Source organism: Protopterus annectens, chromosome 2.part1 (assembly GCF_019279795.1).
Source record: "Protopterus annectens isolate FY-2018-M chromosome 2.part1, PAN1.0, whole genome shotgun sequence".
Classification (NCBI taxonomy): Eukaryota; Metazoa; Chordata; order Ceratodontiformes; family Protopteridae; genus Protopterus; species Protopterus annectens.
Window position 1 is genome coordinate 93,135,048 of NC_056729.1, and position 22,213 is coordinate 93,157,260.

At 43.0% G+C, this 22,213-nt stretch overlaps 1 protein-coding gene across 1 annotated transcript in view; it reads right to left on the reverse strand.

Annotated features, from left to right (window-relative positions):
* The window catches only part of FBXW7 (F-box and WD repeat domain containing 7), a 1,850,919-nt gene that overhangs the window by 639,601 nt on the left and 1,189,105 nt on the right, over positions 1 to 22,213 (reverse strand). The gene's annotated exons all lie outside the window — the stretch shown is intronic.

Genomic DNA, 22,213 nt, shown 5'->3' on the forward strand with positions numbered 1-22,213 from the left:
TTTCAGTCAGCCACATGACTCAATGGCTGTACACGTTAACACAAAAGATCACAGTTCCCAAATTTTAAGACTGGACACTACCTATTTTTCCCATAATTATGTAGGTGAATGCTGACAGAAGACAGACAAGAAATCTCAGCCTGGCTTCCAGCATGTCTTCCCCTTCACCACAATCCTTTCTCTCCTTTTGCTTCTAAACATCAAAATGCTTTTCATTAGTGTTTTATTCTTCCTTTTAAAACATCCGTCTCAATCTTCCTGCAAAATTTTCTTTCCTTACATTTCAGCTCCATCCGATCTCCCCAACATCTTTGCTGCCTGTGTGCACACAGCCTTCCTTACTATTCCATTCAAACATCGAGTGAGATTAAGTATTTTTAGCTTGCTAAACATCATGCAAAAATCCAAAACTGAAATGAGGTTAAACTTTTCAGTTAGCTTATTTTAGCCAAAATATTACATCATGCAAACAGTATGCAGTTATACTACCACAGTCTTAAACTCAATATGAATTCCTCACAAACATTTAAGCAAACCATTTCTGCTTTGAGCAGCTTTTTTGATGAATACTTTTAGTAAATAAACTCCAGAAAACAAAAGACAAGGCTATGGAATGGGAATATAGAACAACTTGAGTCAATGTTTAACATCATGAATAATCTAACTTCCTTAGGTTTACTATGCAATATTCCGAGCACAGGATTGAGTTTTTGGACCTATACATTGAGAAAACTGCCAAGTGGCCTGGTAAACACAGGGGTATTTCGAAAATCGTGCTATTGTAATGCACTGAGGTCTAGTTTGCATCCAGCCCACATCTTTAGGAACATCATTAAAGGCTAGGGGGTTAGGGCCTCCAGACTGAATCCTACACAAATAGGGTATGAAGAAGAGTTAAACAGCTTGAAGTCGAGGCTTTTACAAAGGGGATATCATACCCAAGAGGTTAATGAGCACTTAGATAAGATTGTGAATTTACGATCAAATGTAGTGGCACCATATTTTGGACCCGTTAGTATGAATGATATAGTGAGCACAAACAGGAAACAAACTTGTGTTAAAATTTCTACCTTTTTTTCATCAGACCATGCTGATGTTAGGGATATCGTCACTAAACATTGGTCCATTTTGCAGGTGGACAGTGATTTAAGGAATATAGTAGGAGAACATCCACATTTCCTATTCAAGAATAAGAATAACTTGAAAAGGATGCTCTGTTATCCCAATTTTGAGGGTAATAGAATAGAGAATGGGAATACTAGGCCATGTGGCCATTGCAATTTCTGCTCATACATAGATGGTGATACCATATTTTTTCATCCAGATCTAAGCATCGAGTTTGTGACGAATGCTACAGCTAATTGCATGACCTGTAATCTAGTGTACCTAGCGGTCTGTCAGACCTGCTCATCTTTTTATGTGGGTAAAACTAATCATCCTTTTAGGGACAGAATAAGAGAACACGTTTACCACATTAGGAAAGGATCGGCACATAGTGCCTTGGCCAAACATGTGATTTTACATGGTGATGCACATAGGTTTTTATTTAGAGCATTAGAGGTCCTAGCCCTGACTCAACGTGAGGGTGACATTAGGAATTACACTGAGTGTAAGGAGAGTCACTGGATAATTAGACTAAGGGCTGACTTTGGTCTTGGACTGAATGAAAGGGCTTCAATCAAACCCATGTTAAGAAAACGTAGGAATATTAAATAAAGTATCAATGCATTTTTATTTAGATCTATATGAAGTTATATGCACTTTATAGTTTGTATGTTTTTATGTGTTTTTTATAATTCTTTTTAACATATAAGTGTTTATACATTTTGTAAATAATATCACATGTAAGTCATAATACTGTGTAGGACACAGTTCTTTTGTGCTACTAGCAATATATTGTTTTATCTTTTTTGATGGTTTTTAATACATTGTAGTAAGTTCAGTAGGCAAGCAATAGCACTTTAAGACCTAATTATTTGGCAAATCTGATAGGTTGGTTAGATTTGAATACTGTATATATATCCAGTGTAGCACTATATGAGTTGTTAATGATCTGAAGAAGCTCTTGTAGCGAAAGCACTAATCTTTGTACAATTTAGAATAAAATCAGTGATTTTTTATAACTTTTGCTTCCTGCTTCGTTCCGCTTCAGTTTGCTGTTGGATTTATTGCTATTTTGATACTCTGGAAAAGGAACGTTTGCCTGGATTGTTGACAGTACTCGTATTGTGGATTATTTTATTTTTTCAAATTATCTATGGTATGATCCCAGTTATTCTCTCTAGGGATAATATATAATTATCAACAGTGGGATGAGTAAGGCCAATCTTTAACCAAATGGGATACGTTAATTTAAGTACAAAAAGGGAAACTAGCTAGACTTAAAAATGGCCCAGAAGGCAGCAGCCTAATGCTTACCTATGAACCTGTAAAGAAAGAGAAAAACATGTACTGTAAACTCTCAGTTAACCAGAACTCATGCAACCTGCACTCTCATGTAACCGGTAAAAAAATTGAAGAAAACAGTACAATTTTCATGTGTTGCACTTTCTGTCCCCCCTACCCCCCAGCAGAACTATACCTGACGTTTTAGAGTTTTAAAAAGGTAGATAGGAATAAATTCCCTGTCTCCCTAACCTGAAAACAAGTCAAACCAATCAAATAGTACAGGGTACAATATTAGTCAGGCCTATTTTTAATAGCAACTTTCACGTAACCAGAAACTACAGTTATCTGGCCTCTACCAATCCCCATGGGTGCCGGTTAACTGAGAGTTTACTGTAGTGCAGAATGTGTGAAAACTAAAAAAAAATGTTAGTATGGTTTGTTTTCTTTTCTATTAATGTACATGCTCCTTTGTCTTAACAAAAAAAATTATTTGTAGGGAGAAAGAAATGTAGAGCTGCTTCTCAAATTGCTTTAACTGTCACTGGGGGCAAAGTCATAAAGTAACAAAGTGGTGAAAATCTTCAGCATGACCATGAATTCACTGAAGCCCAGACTGAGCAACCATGTGAGGTAAAAGATACAGACATGCATGTTCACCAAAAAAGAATGAAGGACACAATTCCCAACAAGAAAGAATAATTTCAATTAGTCCCTATGCATGTGCCATATGGAAGGTTTCTTAGCTGCTTCAAAGGCTTCCAATATATCTGCTGTAAGTTCTTGCAAGATAGCCAGGTGTACTGGGGGTGGGTGGAGTGGGGACCTCTGAGTCTGAAGTGACTGTTCTGTCACAGGGAAGGGCAAATACTACCCAGACTAAACTAGTGTCAGGAGAAGCTAAAAACCAAAAGAACTTAACAAGGCTCTTCTAAGCCTACAAGGATAATTACTGTTTTTTTTTTCTGCACTTAACCTGGTCATCACAAAAAGAATGGGAGGGAAATGGAGGCCTGTATACTGGAACATTTTAATTAAAACAGAACATATCCACCAACTGTCAAGCACAACTTGAACAGGCGTAACCCAAATGAAGCTGGCAGAACGGAAGGCTCTGTCTGACACAAGAAATGAGCAACTAAACCCACAGGTGGCGCAACCCCAAAACACGAGTACTGATATGAGGAAGCCATACCTCTACTAAAGGTCTCTGCTGTATATTAACATGTCAGCAATGATATACGATTCCCTGCAATGTGGAAAGCTACCAGACTCATGGGTTAATGGCCCATGCCCCATAATCTGAATAATCTCCCATTTAAGTGGGTAGAAAAGCAAGTTCTCCTTCAAGTTCACATACATCACCATCTAGTTATCCCATCCATCAAAGAGATGTCTGCACTTCAAAAGGCTTCTCACAGTCTATATACCATTCAGCTGCATACCAAAGCTGTTTACAAATTGTAAAGATAAGGGCTGCTCCAAAGCAGCCTCTCAATCCTGCTAAAGATGCATACATTACAGACTGGGACATACAGAAATGAGGGGAAACTCACCTTGGCTTGGGCAGAGCATAGCTACCAGTCAGAGCAGCACAGTGTGAAACATGAAAAAGTGCTAACAAGGTATGATGACTTTGTAGCCAGTGGCAATGCAAGGTCCACTGGAGCAACCTCCATGGAAACACACAAAGGATGACGAAAACTGTCATTCACCAAACCCAGGAGATGCCAAAAAAGTACAAGTAGCGAATCACTACAACCCAAAATGCAGGACTCCATTATCTCTAAAGCTCTCGACAGAGAAAAGGAAGAAAGAGGCACTAAAAAGGACCCAGCTCTTTTTGGAAAGAGAAATCCTCTGCCTGAAGAGTACAAAAGGCTTATTCAAAATGGCAATCACTCCTCCAGGGACAGCAGTGGCAGCAAAAAAAAAAAAAAAAAAAAAAAATCATGTTAATTTTAAAGTTGGAAAGTTAAAAACAGGCTGACCAGCCAACTTCTTCTGAATTGGGGGGGGGGGGGGGGGGGGGGGTGACAAAGCCTGTTTCTTTATTTCAGAAGAGGCACAGACTGCAATGCCTCTTTAAGAAGACTGTGTGATCATACCAGTAACTTCCTCAAAATAAACCTGGCGGCAAGAGAAATCAAATACTGCAAAATGGGGATTACGGCTTTTTCAGTGATGCCTAAGGTTTCCCAGTCCTGAGTGATGGTTTTTCAGGGCAGACTGACTTAGAGAACTAGCCTCCCAAAGGCAGTCTTGACCAAAAGACAATATTTTGGTCTTGAGCAGCATGCCTAGTGGGACACTATGTTGAGTAATGCAGTGGCTAGACCTCTGCCCAACACTTCAAGTAGCTGTTATTTTCGGATTAGGTCTCTTCATCCTGAGAAAAAGTCCTGCCTACATATGAAGATATCAGTCAGGGAAAGTTGCGCTTTCTTGTCAGCAATTGACAGAACTTCGTGTCTCTTCTGAGGGCCCCAATAAAACTGCTGGAGAGCACTCCAAAAGCAGATCACCTGCTAAAGTGACACATATAGCTTCATCCTACTATACCTTTGCATGAAAGAAAATCCATCCACCCCGCAAAGAAAGATGAACGGCAGCAGTCAAACTAGCTTCAAAGTTAATGCTACCAGAAATGCAGCAAGCAAAAAAAAAAAAGCCAGCTACAGAGACCATAGAAACTACCCTTATACCACTTATGCTTCACATCAGACTATAGAGAGATGGAATAAAGCTTGCTGCTCACAAAATAATTTAAATCACAATAAGTGATGGCTTGAAGGCTCAGTGCAACACAGGAGGAAAGCTAAACATTTTAAACAGAAGGTCTAGGGCACTGTTCTTTTTCTCCAAAGGAAAAGTTGCTAGATGTTAGGGTCTAAGACTCCTACGCCAAGCCAAACAGATAATTAATCAGGGACACTTAAGAACTTTAGAGGGAAATCTAAACTACCATGGACATGAATATAAAGCCAGTTAAGCATTCTTGACAGCAGAAGCTCCATAATCTGGGCATCTTCATGCTATAATTACACAGTTAAAAGGTCTTTAGTACTCCAGAACATGCACGCTGATCAGACACTCCAATCAGCATGCCTTTTGCAAACAGAGCATATCCTAATAAAAAGAAGCCCATTTGCCAAATTATAGTTGAGCAGCCAGACCCCCTCTTAGGATAGGATGCATCTCTCCAAGTATTTCTTGATTGTTTTTTCCTTCTATTCAAAGCATTAAACAAATATGTACAAAAAAATAGGACATTCTGCAAAATTCTGGACAGTTAAAAGGTAAAGTATGGCTAATACAACTAACTGCAATGTTTTAACCTTACCTTTCAACTGTCCAGATCTTAGCAGAATATAAGCCTCACTTTTGCATATGTTTGTCCTTTCCATTGTAGTTTCAAAAAAGAGACACAAACAGTGGCAAACCAATATGGGAATACTCTCATGGCAGCTCTCCAGCACCACATTAATGTACTGTGCAAATGTGCAGACATATCTGCACTACTTAAGCAAAAAATGAACAATGTGGAAGGATACTAATGCACTGTTATACAGAACATTATTAAGAAAGTTAGATAATGACATTGTACAATAGCAGTAACCTACGATTGGATGTGGGTACCACAGGATGAACCCACAGTTGGATTTGTTTGATCACACGAACTGTGGGTTAATCTTGTGATACCCACACCCAGTTGTGGATTATTCGTAGAAAAATAACAGCCTTAACAGCATACTCCACTGGGGACTTCATACAGTTTCTGAACGATATAAAATTAGAAGTTATGTACCTACCATAACGTTCCATGTTAGTTGTCTTCTTCTCGCCTTCTTTCTTGCTGGATGGGTTCGGCCACTCTAAAAGCTCGAGAGCTAGTTTCACCGGCTCGAGGCGCCCCTATATCCCACAATGCTAGGCGGTAACTTCCTCAGATCTCGTTTGAAAGCTAATACCAGCAATAAATTTCCATAAGGAACAAAGAAACTCTTCTAGGTCTGTCCTGGCTAGGGGGAAGGAGGGTGGGACGCAAGAAAGAAGGCGAGAAGACGACAACTAACATGGAACGTTATGGTAGGTACATAACTTCTAAATGTTAAGTTGTCAATCTCGCCTTCATTCTTGCTGGATGGGACCGCGTCCCTAGCACCTTGTCCCGGGTGGCCTATCGGAACAGACTCTTGAGTACAGTGGAACCAAAGTTGGCCCGGTCTCTAAAGGCCAGGTCCAACTTATAATGAGAAATGAAGGTATGGGGAGAAGCCCAAGTAGCTGCAGAACAAATCGAATCAATAGGCAGCCTATCTTGGAAAGCTACCGAGGTGGCTAAAGCTCTAGTTGAATGAGCCCTGGGTTTGGATGGCAACCGTTGATGTCTTATTTCATACAGTAGGGTAATCAACGAAGAGAGCCATCTAGAGAGAGAGACTTTAGAGACTGGAAGGCCCATTTTACCTTCTGCATAAGAAACAAACAGTTGGTCAGATTTCCTGAATTGTTTGGTCCTATCTAGATAGTACCTAAGCTGGCGGTGAATATCTAAACTGTGCAACTTTTGTTCTGACCTATTAGAATAATTTGGGAACACAGGAAGCTCAATGGTTTGGTTCAAATTTGCCAATGAAGCTACTTTGGGCAAAAAAGACGGGTTAGTACACAAGGAAACCCTGTCTTTATGAAATACCAGATAAGGGGGTCGACTACACAGAGCATGAAGTTCAGAGACTCTTCTAGCTGAGGTGATAGCTACTAAAAAGAGTGTCTTCCAGGAAAGTAATTTCATAGAACATGAAGCCGCAGGTTCAAAGGGGGGAAGAATTAAGGATGCCAGAACCAAGTTGAGATCCCATTGAGGAGGAGGATCTTTGATGGGTGGTTTGAGTAGAAAAACTCCCTTTAAAAAGGCCTTGCAGAGATTGTGAGACATGATAGAGGACTCTGAGACTCCAACATGAAAGTTCGAAATTGCAGCCAATTGAACTCTAATGGTAGAAGGTGACGAACCTGCATGGAAAAGTTTGGCTAGAAAGTCTAGAACTGTTTGAATAGAAGCAGTGAAAGGATCGACGTCCTTTGACTGTGCCCAAAAGGAAAAACGTTTCCACTTGCTATGATAAATCTTCCGAGTGGAAGATTTATGAGAGGCAATCAAGATATCTCTAACTGAGTGAGATATCAACGGAAGCCTGGCTAAAGTCGGAATTGGAGGAACCAAGCTGTGAGGTTCAGAGAGGGAAGAGAGTGGTGCAACTGACCCGACTGATGGGTCAAAAGGTCTGGAACTGGGTCCAGATGCCAAGGTTGTTCCAACAGATAACGGTGGAGAAAGGGGAACCAAATTTGTCGAGGCCAGTAAGGGGCAATGAGGATCATAGAAGCTTCCTGAGAGATGGCTTTCTGTATCAGCTGGGATATCAGTGGGAAGGGGGGGGAAGCATAGAGAAGTCCCCGGGGCCAAACGTGCACTAGGGCGTCTCTGCTGGGATGGCCTGGTTGGGGAAAGAGGGTGAAAAAATCGTCGCACTTGCTGTTTTGGGGAGTAGCAAAAAGGTCGCAGCAAGGCCTGCCCCACTTTCGAAACACTTTCTCCAACACTGAATTGTTCAGAGACCACTCGTGAGGCATGAGAATAGCTCTGCTCAATTTGTCCGCAATCACACTGGACTTCCCGGGAATTTGCATTGCTAACAGAAATCGCTGAGAAGAGATCGCCCATTGCCATAGTCTGAGTGCCTCTCGACATAGGGGGTAAGACCTGGTTCCGCCTTGTTTGTTGATGTACCACACTACAGACATGTTGTCTGTTTGGATTGCTATAGTTCCTATGGGAAGAGGGTCTTGTAGGGCTTGCAACGCTAGGAGCACTGCTCTCATCTCTTGAACGTTTATGTGCAAGTGGCACTCGAACGGTTGCCACATGCCCTGGACTGTCCTGCCCTGGAAATCCCCCCCCCCCCCCGATCAGGGAGGCGTCTGTTGTCACTGTAGCAACCGGAGGAGGAGGGACAAAAGGTCTCCCTAGGAGGAGCTGAGGGGATGAGATCCACCAAGAGAGATGACTCTTGCACGATTGAGTTATCCGAACAGGATGGGACATTGGAAGGCTCTGATAAGACCATTGTGTGAAGAGCATCCATTGTAAAATCCTCATGTGGAAGCGGGCTAATGGTAGGAGAGGGATGGCCGCAGCCATAATTCCCAAGACTTTCAGGATCTGTCTGCCCTTGACTTTGTTGTTCTGTAAAAGAAGAAAGACCTGTTTGTGAATGTCTGCTATCCTCTGCTCTGTGAGTCTGGCTGACATCTTGACTGTGTCTAGATTTGCGCCTATGAAAGTAATAACACGACAAGGCGACAAGACAGACTTTTCGTAGTTTACTGAGATGCCTAGTGCCTGACATGTGCGAAAGGTGTAGTCCCTGGCGAGGAGTAAGAGATGCCTGGTGGGGGCTGTAAGGAGCCAGTCGTCTAAATAAGGAAACACCTGGAATCCTTGACATCTCAGATGAGAAGCTACCACTGCCATGCATTTGGTGAACACTCGGGGGGCTGTAGTGAGACCAAAGGGCAGGGCTCTGAATTGAAAATGACTGGTTCCCAGCCTGAAGCGGAGAAATCTCCTGGAGCGTCGATTCATTTTGGTGTGATAGTACACATCCTGGAGATCTATAGAGCACATCCAGCTGTCCCGTTCCAAAAGGGGAAGAATGGACTGCAGCGTGACCATCCGGAACTTTGTTTTCTTGACAAACTTGTTCAAGTTGCTGAGATCCAAAATGGGTCTCCAGTCCCCTGTTTTCTTTGGAACCAAAAAGAATTTGGAGTAGGTTCGGGAACCTACCTGGTCTGCTGGCACTGGTTGAATGGCTCTTTTTGCGAGCAGCTTTGAAATTTCTAATGCTGCTTGTTCCCTTTGACTGGGTGGAACGTCTGGAAGGGATTTGTTGGACAGCTTCGGAACGAAAAGAAAGGGAATTCTGTAGCCTTCAGAAATGATAGACTGTACCCACTTGTCTTGAGTTAGGGATAGCCAGGCTTTTGGGTACAGTGACAACCTTCCCCCGACTGCCTCCGAAAGGTGGACAGTCGGGCAACACCTCAGGGATGCTGAAAGGGCTTGTCGGAAAAGGATTCTCGATTGCCCTGATTCTGCGGGCCCCCTCTGCTCTGGGGCGGCATCTACCATTGTTGTTCCCCCCTCTGCCTCTAGAGGGGAATCGACTCTGTGCGTCAGGCAAGTCTCCTTGAGATTGTTTCCGGAACCACATCTTTCCCCCCTTCTGACCTTTGGGGTAAGGTCTAGATGGAGTAGAAAAACGGACTCCGACGGCAGAAAGAGTTTTGCCATCAGTCTCGCACCTTGTCAAGTTTTCCTTCACTTGAGGACCAAAGAGGGATGATCCATCAAAAGGGGAATTAGTGAAGGACGCTTTGAAGGGGTCCGCAAAGTTACAAAGCCGCATCCAGGCGTGCCTACGCAAGGCTACACCTGTACCTGCTGCTCTACTTGCTCCATCAGCCGCATATGAAAGGAGGCGCATGGAGGAGTTGGTGATAGAATTAAGGGTAGCCAGCTGCGAGTTCATCCTATCCTGAAAACCCACAGCTGTTGGGTCCTTCAGCATTTCACTCGCTTCCTTGAGTAAATCCCTCTGAAGTCGAGTAAAATGGCACAGGTAATTCAGCGATTTCATTGTAAAGGTAGCTGACGAGAACATCCGCTTCCCGTACCTGTCCATCGACCTAGACTCCTTGTTAGGAGGATGAACAGGTACCGAAGGATCAGCTAGCTCCTTCTTGGTAGCTGCAGCCACCACCATAGCATAAACAGAGACGCCCTTGGTCAGAAATTCTTTGTCTTTGGGGGCCGTAATAAACTTAGATGGTCTCCTGGGGGAGGGTTCCACTGAGTCAGGAGCCGCCCAAGCCTTCTTTGCCACCACTTGCATAAGGGGGTCAAAGGGAGGGGACACCCAGGAGGTGGAAGGGCGAGAGCCAAACGCCTCAAGGTACACTGATTCATCCTCTGAAGGGTTGAGGGCTGGCCAATTCACCCTCTGTTTTAAGATTTCAAGGATGTCTGCAAAGGAGACATCTTCAGAGGGGGGAACGAGCTTCAGAATCCTCTAAATCAGTGTCAGAGGTGACAGACTCAGGGGAGTCAATGTGCTTCCTCTTACACTGCCTCTTCCTACGGGGCTCTCCTACAGGATCAGGAGAGGCCTTGGAAGAGGAGGAGATCCCCACAGGGGAAACTTGAGGATCTGGCTCTCTACGGCCTGGGACAAGAGAGTGAGTAGACATCACCGGAGGCACCATGGAGGGAAGGGCAGAAGGAGCAGACTGTGGATTAGAACCAGGTTCTAACACGCTCCTCATGACCTCAAAGGCACCCCTGTCAGGCAGAGCCGGAGGTCTCCGTTCCGAAAAACTGAAAACCTCCCCCGGCACCGACAGTGATGGCTCCGAGGCCGATGTCGGAGCCGAACTCACCAGCGCCGAAGCACCGAGAGGGAGAGCGGGGTCGGACAAGGGTCCGATGCCACTCGCCCCCTCGGAACCGACGAGGGAAGTCCAGCGCCGAGATTCTTCCAAGGAAGAAATCGGAGCCGACGACGGAACCGAAGACAAAGGTATCGGTTCCGACGCCACCACAGTCTCGGGTCCGAACCGCCTCGGCTCCGAACTCAAAAGAGTCAGAAGAGGAATATTTTGAGTGGTGGGGATAGTCTTCAACTGTTGAGTCGGACTTTGAAGCATTTGGGCTAATGCCTCGGACTTAAGAAGTCGATTCACTACTCTTTGAAGGTCGTGGTCCGATAACCTGGAAGACCTAGAAGAGTGAGATCTATGGCTCCGTTCAGACAGCAAAGGTGAAGCTGGAGCTGAATGAACGGAGCCGATAGATGGGGAACGGGACCTATTCTTAGTTGTCGGCTCAGACAGCTTTATCGGAGCCGACTCAGTTATGTCTTCCTCGGCTCCGGCCGGAGCCGAGGACAGAACAGGTACATGCATTCGAGATTCATCGGCTCCGGCCGGAGCCGATTTTCGAATGGACTTAGAGCTCCCAGAGGTCGGCTCAGAGGCTGGAGCCGAAGGTCTGGAGGACTTAGAGGGTCTCCCCGAAGATTGAGAGGAGGGACCCTCAGGCTTTAATAAGCCTCTGAGAATTAATTTATTTTTTCGCTCCTGCAGGACTCTAGGGCTGAAAAGTACAGTTTTGTACCTACCATAAATGTAGATGTTCGAAGATCCACATTGCTGAAGTCATAACTTATGGGTAGTCCGCTGTCCTCGGTCGACCCGAATACCAAAGTATTAGGCTGACGTCGGTCATGGGCGCTCAGATCTGACGTCAGAGAGTCAAGGTATTAAAGCGCATGACCGACGTCATTTCCTCAGTCTTTTCTTGCCCCAGATGTCAGAAGGCCCTAGAAATAAAGGCCACAGCCAAAAATAGAATAACTCCCTAAAACCATGTACAAAAAACAGCTACAACCCAAATCATACCACCACTCCAAACTACAGAGGGGAAGGAGGGAGGGTAAATTGGACTGCAGCAATGTGGATCTTCGAACATCTACATTTATGGTAGGTACAAAACTGTACTATGTTCTTCATCTCACACTGCTGCAGTCATAACTTATGGGTAGAATCCCAAAGCAGAGGTAAAGGGAGGCTGGCAAAATCATAAAGCATTGGGGGCTGCCAAAATGCCCTGCAAGATTGCAGTGGCAAATCCAGCCCTAGATTTGGAATAAAGAGGAAGATGGTAATGTTTAGAAAAGGTGTGCACTGAACTCCAAGTAGCTGCTTCCAAAATATCTTTAGTAGCTACCCCTTAAAAAGCAGTAGAAGTGGCAGTAGCCCTAGTGGAGTGAGGCCTGATTCCAGCTGGAATCTCCTTACCATGGTGAGAATAACAAAAAGCAATACAAAAGCCAATCCACTTAGAAATAGTTTGTTTTGAAACAGGTTTCCCCTGAGAACCCAAAGCAAAAGAAACAAACAACTGCTGAGACTGTCTGAACCCTTTAGTCTTGCTCAAATAATAACGCAACTGCCTGTGAATATCCAAAGTGTGCAAAATTTTCTCCCCTTTATTTTGGGGACCTGCATAAAAAGTAGGCAAATGAATAGATTGGTTCAAGGCCACATTTGAAACCACCTTAGGCATGAAAGTAGGGTTAGTACACAGAGATACCCTGTCCTTATGAAAAATTAGGAATGGTTCAACTGCCATTAGAGCCTGTAATTCAGAAACCCTTCTAGCAGACGTAATGGCCAACAAAAAAGCAGTCTTCCAAGACAAAAACTTTAACTCAGCTGTAGCTGCAGGTTCAAAAGGAGGTAAAGTAAGCTTTTCCAACACAAAATTGAGATCCCAGGCAGGAGTAGGAGCTCTACGTGGGGGTCTTATGTTCTTTGCCCCCCTAAGGAATTGCTTAAACAAAGGATGAGAGAACAATGGTGGATCACAGTCATAGTGAGCAGAAATGGCTGCAGCATGAACTTTTATAGAGGAGAAAGACAAACCCTTGTCCAATAATTCTGTAAGATATTGAAGAGAAACACTCAAATCAGGCCTGGAAACATCAAAGCTCTTTGCTTTGCTCCAAATAAAAAATCTCCTCCATTTATCAGCATAAACTTTCCTTGTACTAGGCCTCCTGGCCTCCAAAATAACATTCAAAACTTGTTGAGGAAGCTGCGTCCCTCCAGGTTCTAGAACAGAATATGCCAGGCTGTTAGATGCAGGGACTGAATCCTGATATTGAGAAAAAGATTGCCCTCCTGAGTCAAAAGGTGTGGAATCAAAGGCAAAGGGTAAGGAGGTTCCCGTACTAAACTCCTCAGCAGAGGGTACCAGTGCTGTCGAGGCCAGTCTGGAGCTATTAGAATCATGGAGGGCTTGTCTTGTCTGACCTTCAAGAGAACCTTTGGAAGAAGAGGCAGAGGCGGAAAAGCATAGACGTGAAGATTGCTCCAACTGAATGATAGGGCATCCACTTTCCAAGCTGTGGGATGAAACATCTTTGTGCAAAACTTTGGCACCTGGAAATTTAGTGGAGAAGCGAACAGATCTATGTCTGGAGTCCCCCATATCATTGTGAACTGTCAAAATACATGAGGATCCAATTTCCACTCGTGGGGATCCACTATCCGTCTGCTCAAAACATCTGCTAAGGAGTTCTGTGCTCCTGGCAGAAACCTTGCTTGAAGAGTGAGTTGCAAACTGAGAGCAGTCTCCCACAAAATCATAGCTTGACTGCAAAGAGGGTACAAATGGGTTCCCCCTTGCTTGTTGATGTACCACATGATAGTTGTGTTGTCTGTTTGAATCAACACCTGCCCTGGGAGAAGTAAATCTTTGAAAGCCATCAATGCAAACTGGACTGCTAACATGTCCTTCAAGTTGATATGTAAATGTTGAAGTCTGGCAGGCCACGTGTCTTGAACCCATTTTCCATTGAGGTGTGCTCCCCAGGCCTTGTCCGAGGCATCCGTCGTTAAAATCTGACTCGCCTCTGGTCGGGTCACAGAGAGTCCCTTGTTTAGGTGACATTCCTGAGCCCACCGCAAAAATTCCTTTTGAATGCAAGGTATTATCTGAATGACAGTGTCCAGATCTTGGCAGTGTTGTGTCCATACATTTTTGAGATACCATTGTAGCTTCCTCATATGCAGTTTGGCATTGGGAAGCACCAGAATACAAGATGCCATGAACCCCAAGGCTTGAAGGACTGTTCTTGCAGTCAGCCTGGACCGTAGAGACAATTGATGGAAGTAAAGTGTAAGATTCTTTTGCTTGTCCGGGGTCAAAAAGGCCATCTGGGAAGCTGTATTCAGTCTCACACCCAGAAAGCACATTTCCTGAGAGGGTACTAGACTGGACTTTGTTTCGTTCACAGAATACCCTAGGCACCTTAACACTGTCATAACATACTGCAGATGGTGGAGAAGCTCGTGCTTGTCTTGAGCAAGAATCAGGCAATCATCCAAGTAAGGATAAATTTGTATTCCTCTTAACCTGAAGAAGGCTATCACTGGAGCCAGAACTTTTGTGAATACCCTGGGCGCAGTAGATAAGCCAAAGGGCAATGCAGAGAACTGATAATGTAAAGTCCCAGCCCGAAAACGCAGGAATCTCCTGCAACTGAGCCTGATAGGAACATGAAGATAAGCCTCTTTGAGATCCAGAGTTACCATCCAGTGATCTTTGCCCAACAGAGGCAGAAGTTGTTGCAACGTCAACATTTTGAATTTTGGAATGCCCAGATATGTGTTGAGGATAGATAAATCCAAGATTGGCCTCCAAGTGTTTCCTTTCTTTGGTACAAGAAATAGGCGAGAGTAAAATCCGAGACCCACTTCTGACAGAGGGACCTGCTGTATAGCCCCCATTTGAAGAAGTAAAGAAATCTGTTTGTGAGCCTCTAACCTTTGCTGAGGAGGAACGTCTGGCATGCCTTTGAAAGGAGGCAATGTGTGGAAATAAAACTTGTAGCCTCGTTCTATAATGTCCAACACCCATTTGTCCTGGGTGACTAGAAACCAATTTTGCTTGAAGAGTGCCAACTGTCCTCCCAAAGGAGCTGCCAGACAGGAAGGATCTGGCAGCTGAAGATGCAGGTCATTGGGCCTGTTTACGAAAGGACTGGCCCCTGCCCTCACCTGTAGATTGCGCTGGTGAACTCCACGGCCTAGGCCTGAAAGAACTCTGAGCTCTGCCCCTACCACGTCTAGATCTACCCCTAGACTGTGAATCAGAAGAAGGGTAAGACCAACCCTTAGCAGGCCAGTTCCTGCTAAACTTAGGGGGCTGCACCTGCAAAAAATCTTTAACAGTCTGCATAGACTTAGCCTTGTCTTCCATTTTTTTCAAGACAGACTCCACAGGAGAACCAAACAAAACTTCAGACTGCAAAGGAGCATCTAAAATCCTAGCTTTAACATGCTCTGACAAATTCTGATCCTTAAGCCAGGCGTGCCTGCGAATAACTGAACCAGTGGCAGCCACCCTGGAGGAAGCCTGCAAAGCATCAAAACCACACTGCAAAGCATGCTTACCCACCTGTTCAGAGGCATGTACCAAATCCTGTAATTCCTTATACTCTATGCCCTCTGCCAAAGCATCCATTTTAGATTTTAACTGAGTAAGGAGAAAATTCTGGTACTTCAACATATGAAACTGGCAATTTAAAGCCCTCATTGCTAAAGTGGAAGAGGTATACACTTTCTTACCCCACCTTTCCAAAGCTCTAGCCTCCTTATCCAAAGGAACTGGATTCTGTACAACAGAAGCCCTGACACCCTTAGGTCCCTGGCTAATAGTTTCTGGATCGGCCCTAGGGCTTTTATACAGATATTTATGAGCCTCAGGCACTGTATAATACCTATCTGGCTTAACTGGCGCAGAAGGCAAAGAGTCTGGATTAAGGGAAGCCTCAGAGAAAACGTCCTGAACAACATCCAAAACAGGAGGTATAGCCAAGGGCCTATGCTGTGGTAAAAACAAAAATTCCCTAAGCCTCTTCCTGGAATCTGAGAAATCCTGACCTTCCCATTTAAAATGCTCCCTCATGGAATGCAGAGTTTCTGAAAAAGAAAAATCCTCTGGAGGAGAAGCAGAAGGAGTGGAATCCTCTGCGTCTGAATCAGAATAAGGAGGAAAATCCTGAATGTCTTCAGCCGAAGACTCTGAGTAATCCGAAGCCTGCTCCAAACTTTCCATTTCTGGCTCCACCCTAGGCCTCTTATCAGGAGGGGGCATAGAACCCTGATTAAAGTAATTAAATCTTCTGCCATTTTAAGCATATGTTTTTTAGGCACAGAACCTGCAGAGCTAGGACTGACACCTGTGGAAGGCAAACCAGGCCTGCCTTTGGAGGGCACCTTAGAGACAGAAGGAGAAAGCCTAACCACCCTAGGTAAAGAAGGGAGAACAGTAACCTGAGAGGCCCCCTCAGCTTGACCTGACTCCTGAGAGGCCACATCTTGCAAAACCAACGTCTCCCCCTGAGACTCAGTTGAAACTTCGGCCGGATCAACCAAATCCACCGTAGTGTCCAAAGAACCGGCGTCCGGAACGGACGAGTCATCCTGTTTGGACTTTAAAGATTTATCTTTGCGCTTCTTTGCGGTAGCGGGCGTCGGAGGATCCGACGGCATATTGTAATTACACCGCTTACCGAAGACAAGCCTAGCACAATCTAGCCTACGTTTAATGGTGCGCTTATTAAACCTAGCACAAAAGCGACACCCTACTACGTGCTCGGTCCTAAACAAGGAATACAAAGAGAGTGGTAATCCCTATGCGGTATCTGTTTCCCACAAGAAATACAATTATTCACCTTTTCTGACATCCGGAAGTAACTGAGGCAAGAAAAAACAAAAATATTCCCCAACGGGGTACTTAGCCCAACTTGGTTTCGGTCTGAAACTCAGAATACGAAAATTTCAGAACGCCGAACGGCACTTGCAAACACTGCTTCTGCTTCGGACCATGCGGCAAAAAAGACTGAGGAAATGACGTCGGTCATGCGCTTTAATACCCTGACGCTCTGACGTCAGATCTGAGCGCCCATGACCGACGTCAGCCTAATACTTTGGTATTCGGGCCGACCGAGGACAGCGGACTACCCATAAGTTATGACTGCAGCAATGTGAGATGAAGAACATCCATGGCAAACAGCACATGAGTCCTGCAGGTGCAAAGGTCCCAGGCAGTACACACAAGAAGTGTGACCGTCTGTCAGAGACATCTTCTGACAGCACGAGTCACACTTCTTGAAGCCTGAGACCTTTGATTCTTTGGACATGTCCAAAGAGAAGAGTAAAATGTAATCGCAAACACACACACACACACACACACACACACACACACACACACACACACACACACACACACACACACCGATTACACTTTAAAATTAATAAACTTTAAATTATAACTTCCAAGGTTTAAACTAAACATTTCCCTACAAAAACACAGACACTCCAACTACCAATGGAGGGAGGAGTAGGCCTAAAGCCCAAGGGAAAGGTTAGATAATTTAGGAAAGGAAGACTGATGAAAAAATTAACTAAAGGGGATAAAAGTATTTAACTATATAAAGTTATGAAAGGGGGATAACTTAAAGGGATTTTCTGACTGACTAAACTTGTCAAAAGTTTAAACTAACCTGAGCCGGTTGAAAAGAGCACCTCGATCGCGTAGCGGCAAACGAGATCTGGGGAAGTTACCGCCTAGCATTGTGGGATATAGGGGAGCCTCGAGCCGGTGAAACTAGCTCTCGAGCTTTTAGAGTGGCTGAGTCGGAGCCGAGGATTGGCTCCGAACCCATCCAGCAAGAATGAAGGCGAGATTGACAACTTAACATCAACACATTTCAGAACAGCATGTTACAAGTCCTTAAGTGAAAACTAAGAACATAAAGCATGCCAATGGCCTGTTAAGAATGCAGACCCATATTATTGTTCTCTGCTAGAAAAGAGAAATTTCTAACAAGCTTGTTTCCAACACAGACTGTGCCTGGTATTTGAAATAGTCATAGGTTCATAGGTAGTCACTAGGCATGCATTCAAGGAAGCCACTGAGGAGCCTAGACCAGTTTCCCAATTACCCCACAACACTGTCAGGTAAGTGACTTGCTCAGAGTCACACAGTATGAATTAGACAAGAACTCTGGGCTTCAATATCAGAAAGCACCTACGAAGAACAGAACTAATTGGAAAAACAGGATCGGGCTTAGTATAACAATTAGGTATACATATTAATTGACTATTACCTTTTTCCATTTGTTGTGATCCCGTATTAAAAAGTTAACTTTATAATTACACACTTACTGACTTGACTCTCTCTTGGGAGATTGGCCTAACCATTTAAGAAATACTGCAATAGTTTATATACATATACACACATGTACGAGTATGTGTATACATGCGTACATATATGTAGTTTTTTACATATATACACGCACACACACACACATATATATATATATATATATATATATATATATATATATATATGTATATGTATATGTGTGTGTGTGTGTAGGGTACATCTGGGAGAGATACAACTTGATGAACTGTATGCGTGAGGGCTTTTACTGTGAGACTGCCTGGCAGTGGTGTTAAAGAAGTTTTTCCTTTTCCCCTCTAAAGATGGCAGTGTATACATGCATATGGACACAAACACACAATGTACAACATGCACACTACATGAAAATATATACAAGTGTGTGTGTTTTGTGTGCATATATACATGTGTACTCAACATTATGCAGTCAGTTATGCTTACCCACAGAAGGAAGGCGGCTTGGACTATATGGCATTTGTTACACAGATGATTACAGATCTGTGGTCATGTCCCTCCCATCTATACAGAATGGGAACAAATAGAAATGCAAGCAGTTTTACCATTAGCAATGAAAGAGATGCTAAGAGTTAGTTGGGAACAACTTAATTTGCTTTATGAACAACCAGGAATTTAGTCTTTCAGCAAGGTCTTTAAAGAAGAAAAGCTGAGTTTTAACACAGATCAATGTATAACTGTATCAGTGTCAGAGTTGGAAAAAAGGAATGTTAATTTTCCAAACTTTCACCTTAAATAAAGCAAGCAAGCAAACTTGCTTCTTCCCCTAGAGGCCCTTGCCAGGAATAGAAACAACATATCTAGTCTGTTCTCTGTACAGAACAGAACAGCCTGAGTAACTACTATCACCTCCCTGCACTAGTTGGGTGCATCATCCTAATTCAGGGAAAGCTGTTTTGGCAGCTGTAAACTCAGTCACTTATACAGCTGCCAAAACAGCTTTCCCTGAATTAGGATGATGCACCCAATTAGTGCAGGGAGTTGATTGTAGTTGTACACTCAGTCACTTATACTGCTGCGGTGGTGGTGCTGAGGTAGCGTTATCGCCTCACAGTAAGACGTTGTCCTGTTCGATTCTCAGCTAGAGCATCTTCTGTGTGAAGACATGCGTGAATGGGCGTACCTTCGTTGAAGGTTGTGCGTCAGGGCTGGCAACTCAGCACGTAAAAATCTACTGCCAATCATTAGCGGTCCAGAGTTCTGCTGTGGCGACCCCTAACCGGGAAAAGCCAAGACACAACACTACTCAGTCACTTATAAAAGAGTAACTGAGTTATTCCAAAATTGCCAATATTATGAACTAAAAATAAATACACTGTTATGCTTCTTGATACCCAGTGTAAAAAGCAATCTGGCAGTCCAGGCAACAGCAGTTTCTTACTATTATTACCATTTTTGTTTAACTCTATCAATTTACTAACTTGCTAACTGGTTAAGTGAGCTGCTCCATGGACCCTTTTGAGACAGTTATAAGAAATGTGATTATTTACTGACACTGATTACCAGGAAAGTCTGACTGGGTAGGAGCCCATATTCAACAGATGCCCAGGGAGAAAATGTATTACAAAACATTTAATGATAATAATTTTACGATCTTCAAAAATAATACAAAAACATCTACAGTTTAAATAATTATGCCAAATTAGACACAATATGAAAATATTGGTTAAGAACTGATACAAAATATGCAACTATGATTTAATATTTAGAGAAATTTTTAGCTAGTTTATAGAGAAGTTAAAGGTAAGTTAGTATAATACAAACAGTAACTGCAATTTGAAGTGACAGGAAAGCAGGCTTACAGTATATTTAAGTAATAAACCACGACTGGCTGTGTGTAATTCTGGATTTACTGATGACTGGTGTTATTCGATCACAAGCCAGGGGAAAAGGGAAAAACAAGTTAGATCGTGAACAAGTTTTGATCTAATGTTTTGCAGAAAAGTCAGACTTCAAAGGACCCACTTGGAGACAGATCCATCACTTAAATACTACACCTACTTTCAAAAGTAAATGGTAACCAGATTAGCTGGACGTTTTCATTTGTATTCAGATTGTCATCTCTGAACACGGCCAGCAATTATTATTTATCTGTCATCTAGCCTGCTATGCTAAGAGTTCCTTGAGCTAGACCTCACACTATTCAAGTAAATTAGAGATGGAAAAAAGTTAATGAACATATTTTGTGGCAAAACTCCAAGCTGTAAAAATAACCTGCCTTGATATTCATTCTGCGTACAGTTATCTTCCATTTAACATTCCAAAAGGAAATTCTGTAAACTAAGAAACTGTTCCTAACCCTTTTGTTGGTTATTACTGGAAAATTACTATCACTGTCCATCTCGGCAGACCCAAGGATGTCATAGTTTGATCTATTACCATTTTGTAGGTATTAAATAGCTTCCCTGCCAAGTCTCATAGACCATCTGATCTGAATGTGCCTGCAATGCTGCTGCTGTTCCTTTTCTTCTTAGGATTCATTACTTATTTGTTATTGCTTACTAGGCCACCTGAAGGATCTTTCTTATAAGTTCTTATTTAATGATGTATCCTACAGAACTGTGGCTAATAATCAGTTGTGGAAAATGACACGATAGGCATGGTTAGAATGGTCTACCATATAATCTCTGCATCACAGTTAACTTTCTGTTTTTCCTGACGTACACCTACGGCAGACACATTACACAGGACACAAGGTCTTCACTACAGACGAAGTCATGAATGCATGCTCTTAGTTTGACTGATATGGCAATACAAAGGTACAGCAAACAGCATTTTCCCATTGAAATACCAGAAAAATGTTTTCCTGTATCTGGATGTTCGTTCTACTTTTTTGCACTAAACACAGGTAAATTGCAAAGGCTTCTGTTGTGCATACAAGTCATACTGTAATTAAATACATTACCTGCAAATCACTCATTTTCCATGGCAAAACAAGTTTCAAAAAATTGACAAATACAGCTCCCAGGTAGTTTACCTATAAAATGTGTCAGAACAACAGAGTATAAAACAAGGACTAAGGGTATAAAAGCTCAGGGCCGATGAACCTTTCCAAGAAATGGTGGCAGATGAACAATTTTGCTGAAGTTGTTTTATAATTATGGAACACTGAAGGATAAAAAATACATGGGATAGAAGCAGGATAAATCTTGTGGGGAGCAGAATGATTCAGTGTGGATTAAGCAGAAAGTGCAATTTAGCCAGTGGGAAGTAGGAAAGGCAGATGCTACATGGGGTAAGCTGTCCTCATGTGCTATCCAAGTCTGTGTTTTTGTTTAATATAACACTGAAAACTGAGCTCATAATCTGCATATCTTGTTCAGAATGTGCTGACATCACATCAAAACAGCAACTACTTATAATTTCAAAAGATAACACTTCTATTTAATTTGAGCATCTCCACTGTTAGGACCCAAAGCTTTGAAAGCTGCTGACAACACTTTGCGAGTTACCACTAAGGAAGAAAATAAAACTACAAGTTACTTCTTTTGCTTGGAGATACCAAGCCCCATGTTTACTAATTTGCCATCAATAAGATCACCACACTTTTTGTGGACTCCATTACAGGAAAAAAAAAAAAACATTCTGACATCTTAACTGTCTGATCAAGATACAGCCTTCACAGATAAGTTGGAATTTAAACTTCCAAGAAGAGCTAATTTCATCTGAGGTTCATTTATTTTCAATCGATAAGAAGTGTGGGAGCATTTATGTACAGCAGACTCAAACACTAAAGCAAACCACATCAATATTTTTGGAATGTATGGGCTTCTCAATTATTTTCTTTAAGGATTAACTGCCCTCTTCTGGTTCACAGACAAAAATGCAAGACATGATAACCGGCATCTTTTTCTGCCACTGTACAATGGCTGACTACAGCATTTTTAAAGCTATGCAAATGTTGCAGCCTGCCCTACAACTCCACTTTCA